Below are 4,568 nucleotides of genomic sequence, written 5' to 3' on the forward strand. Positions count from 1 at the left end.
AAAAGAAACAAACTCCCTGCGTACCTAACGGTGTGGGTGATCTAAAACCACGCAGAACAAGGAAGCCAAACAGATAGAGTGAGCCCCTCCTCCACGAAGGTCAGGAACTGGCAAAACTGACTTGTAGGGAGAGAAGTCAGGTCAATGGTGGGAGGACTGGAATTGATGGGAACGCCCTCTGGGTGACAGAAAAGTTCTGTATTTTGATATGATTTGGGTTACACGGATGTGTGCACTTGTCAAAACTCATTTTAACACTTAATGTCTGGAAATTACACCTCAAAACTTTGTTGAATCATTTTGTTGGTCCTTTCCATCACCTGCTTCACAAACCAGGGGAATGTATCTTTTGGTAAGCAGAAAACAAACAAAACGATGGGGCGAGAACTATAGCAACCAGCCCAAGCACCACTTCTAGCTCCAGGAAAGCTGTTTGACACTGAATAGACTGCTCAACCTCTCCGAGGCTGGTGTTCTTATCCTCAAATGGAGATAAAAGATCTACCAGTCTAGGTGAGTGTGCACAACAAATGGTGTATTCATTTGCTAGGCCTTCAGTAAGAAAAGAGCACAAAGTGGGTGGCTTAAAACTACAGAAATTTACTGTCTCATTATCCTGCAGGCTAGAAGTCTGAAATCGAGGCATCGGGAGGCCATGTTCCAAGACTCTGGGTGGAACCCTCCTTGCCTTTTCCTGGCTTCTGGTGGTGCCGGCGACCCTTGGTGTTCTCGGCTCTTTAAGCATCTCTGCACTCTCTGCCATCATCTTCACATAGCGCTCTCCCTGTGCGTCTGTCTTCACACGATATTTTCTTCTTTTCTAAAGGACAGCAGTTATATTGGGCTAGAATCCACCCTACTCTAATACGGCCTCATCTAATTATACCTGCAATGACTCTATTTTTAAATAAAGCCACGTTCAGAGATATCCTACTTAGGACTTGAACTTTTGGGGAGACACAATTCAGCTCATCACAGAAAATAATCAGGGGTCTGGAAATTCTGTGTCAATGAGATTGAGCCACTAAGTTATTAATAGTATTTCACTCATCTCTGCTGCTAATTTTAAAGAACACGTAAAAGGAGTGATGTATCTGATACCATAGAAAGCCCTCCCTCATGTAATTGATGAGCTAAGGATTCTAATTTTCCCCCACAGAAGTTGTAAAGAGCACCTGAGCTGTCAGCGAAATCAAATTGCCAATGGAAAGCAGGTGAACCTAAGGAAGCCGTGGGGATTAGACGCCCCTGGGCATGCCCCTTTCATGGTGGCACCGACCCACACAGCATACCTTCCCGGAGCTGGCGTGACTCCTGGGAGACCACAGTTTCTGAGAAAATAAAAAGCCAAGTGTAAACTGGACTGGTCACAAAGGCTCCGCAGGGAGCTGGCTGCAGACACCCACGCAGTCCAGTCCTGTGGGCACACAGTTGGGTCTTAGGGGAAAAAGAAAGCTTAAGTTGAAACTGCAACAGCTCTTCCAGGAAAGAATTTTTTAACCCAGGGACACAAAGAGCGCTGCTTTGGAAACCCTTCTAACCGAGCGGAACATGAAGGCGAGCACACCCCCGCCCACGTTTGACTCAGGGAGGACCCAGGGACCTCGGGCTGGAGCCCGGCGGGAGCCGGGAACTGCTTTCTGTGGATCACAGCTGAAACAGGTTGCCACTCAGAATCTCTGACAAAGGGCCACCGACTTAAGGTCCCCAGCTTCTACAGCTTCGCCAGACCTTGCTCAGCAAGAAGGTGCTGGCAAAACCCACAGGCGTCCAATCCCACTTCCAGGGAAGCCCCTGCCAAATAGGCGTGGGAGCCCTGCTTCCCGCTGCCCGTCAGAACGGCGATTTTGAATCTCTTTCCACTGCAATAGCGCCCGCAAGAGCCCCCATCGTGCCGCTCAGCCGGGCTGGGGCTGTTGGGGAGGCCCCGTGTTCCCAGGGCTCTGCCCTTCGTGTCTTAGCAGCCACTGCTCCTGACTTCCATTCTCCCTTCAAAGTCCGTGGGAGGGAGCAGGAGGGAAGCTAGGAGAGACTTTGGAATCTAGAGGAAACAAGGAGGATGTTTTCCTAATTCCCAGAGGGTACATGTAGCTCTTTTTCTGCAGACAGAAGCTTTGTCAATACTGTGGTTAGTTCCTGCAGTATTTGGTATCCTAACTCAGCGGTTATGGTTTATCTAGCCTGTGTGAGCTGGTCCAAGAAGACAAGCACCCTCCCCAACTTAGTCTACACAAGAGAGTGCTTCGCTGTAGGAATTTTTCTAAAAATTGAAAACAGCTTTGAAACACAATTCATCAGTACATTTTCTTCTCATGGCATTTATACATTAAAAACATGTGCATGTAAGTTCTCCAACATTAGAGTAAGACCTAAAAGGATGGAAACCTATGTCGTTTGCAGAGTATCTGTTTTGCTCAGAAATGGACCACGACAGCATCGTGGCACGGTAAGGTGGTGAAGTACTCCAGATAGCACAAGGAAGACCATTTGAACTCCAAAAGGCTGTGACTGACAAAAACTAACAGACAGTGCCCCGGGAAATTCAGGGTTTACTGCTGAATTCTCATGTATGAAAGTTTGTGGGATTTGGAATCACAGGGGCTACCTCCCAGGAAACCGTGAAAGCCATTCTTCCACTGTAGTTTTGTACTTAATGGACTTTGCCTCCCATAATTCAGGAAAATGTCTGTTGTTGTGCACAGTGGAGGCTGAGTGCTGTTGAGAATGTGTGTCTGACAAAGGACCTCACGATTTGAGCTCTGCAGCCTGTCTCCCAGGCACTCCCCACTTCAAGAAGTGGCTTTGAGAACAGATTAATGACTGGGTGCCAAGGAGCAATGAAGTCCACCCATCTTGTCTTGGGGCTGAGCTAATCTCCTTAAACCTTTGTACAATAGTGGGGCCAATCACCCAAATGATGCTGTCAATGTGCTTTTAAAACTCCACTTCAAAGAGGGAGATCAAATGGGGGGTAATTGAAAGGGACAGCGATGTGACAGGGTTCCTGAGACACCCCCCCCATGATGACCATGAATGCGGCACACACCACCCAAATGACAGGAAGGCAATGCGTCGCGGTGGCTGGACTCCAGAAAGGAGCTCCACGGGAATGATGATGTCTGTGCGTTTTGCTGCTGCTGTTGCTTTTGCTATTGGCGGGCTTTGAGAAGAACATGACTGGCCGGGCTCCCTGCCTTCTCCTTCTCCTGTCGAAGTCTCTACAGCCAGGAACCTCCTGTCCTGACAGGCCCAGATCTGCATCTTGAGGTCCCTCTGACCTCCCGGCTGACCCTCCATGTAACCCAGGCTCACCCAGGACTCTGTGGGACCTGAAGATGCTCTATTCATTCATTTGTGCTGCTTAATAAAATGAATTCTGAACATCTCGGCAGCTACAGTCTCTGTGGCTCAGCGGGGTGGACAGGATCGCTGCTGCCAAGTCCTCACCCTCCCTGAACTAGACGCTCATCCCGGACTGTGAGGTCCCTCCTACTTCCGTAGAGGGGACCAGCCCATCCCCGCCATTGAAGTCAGGATTGCCTGTGCAACCTTCATGGGTCTACAGCCTTTATTTTTGGCACTGAAGGCCAGAAGGGGGCTGGTGCAGTTCGGCTGGCTCAGTTCAGGTGTGTTCCACACCCATCAGCCTCACTGCCAGGGGGCCGCCTGAGACACACTGTCTCCTGACAGAGCTCAGTAGAGCAAGAGGGGTGAGGAGATGCACTTGGTGCCCTTATGTCTTGGTGCACTGGGCACATGGTCAAGCCTGTTCACAGGCACAACTGTCCATGGACACAACGAAGGCACAGTCCAATGGCACTAGTCCAAGGGAGGGGTGAGGACTTGGAGACAGGAATTCAGCCCTTCCCAAGCCCTAAACCCTTTACAACAGAAGGGCAACTAAATACACAGGGAGACAGGCAGACTCATAACTGATCAGAATAAAAGCCAGTGCACATCCCAGGTAACTGCAGCAGCCATGAACCTTGTAAAGACCTATTTTTTTATGGAGGTAGCCGCCAGTTTGCAGAAACTGAGCTTCCTGTGGCCCTGATTCTGCATTACTGAACTACTCATAGAACCACTGTTTTGGTCTTCAAAGCTTCTGTCTTGGTCCCATTGCCTGACTTTATAACAACCCTGAAATACCCAGCGGGACTGGTGATCTTATTCAAGATGCAGAAGGTCCGTCTCAGGCACTGTGCTGGGGCTGCCTGTGCCCAGCCTGCCTGTAGGACTTTGGAGTCCACAATGTCGAGGTCCTCCTGCATTTACACCCTGTGGCCTGATCCCTGACGTCATCTCAACCCCAGACCACCCAACCCATGACTCTTGGACACAAAAAGAAATATCTTCTCCGTTAGAAACATAGACACCAGCACCTGAATGCAGCCAGGGTCCACAGTCACACCAGAAACTGTAGCTTTGGCCAATCTCCACAGGGATTTTGACAATCAAGCATAGAAACCACCAAAAAAGTAAATACCGAGGTTGTATTTTCTTTTCTTTATCCTTTTTCTTTCCTTTATCTTTTCTCACCAATACATCCACTTGTTTGGACCAGCAGG

General features: G+C 49.2%; 1 long non-coding RNA gene across 1 annotated transcript; it reads left to right on the forward strand.

Moving 5' to 3' along the window:
- Window positions 1-353: 353 nt before the first annotated feature.
- On the forward strand, window positions 354-3,385 carry LOC108527056 (uncharacterized). Its single transcript, XR_001884679.1, has 2 exons — window positions 354-513; window positions 623-3,385. It is a non-coding gene; the product is annotated as an uncharacterized LOC108527056 (long non-coding RNA).
- The last annotated feature ends 1,183 nt before the right edge of the window (window positions 3,386-4,568 follow it).

This window comes from Rhinopithecus bieti, unplaced genomic scaffold (assembly GCF_001698545.2).
Source record: "Rhinopithecus bieti isolate Rb0 unplaced genomic scaffold, ASM169854v2 scaffold_3734, whole genome shotgun sequence".
NCBI lineage: Eukaryota > Metazoa > Chordata > Mammalia > Primates > Cercopithecidae > Rhinopithecus > Rhinopithecus bieti.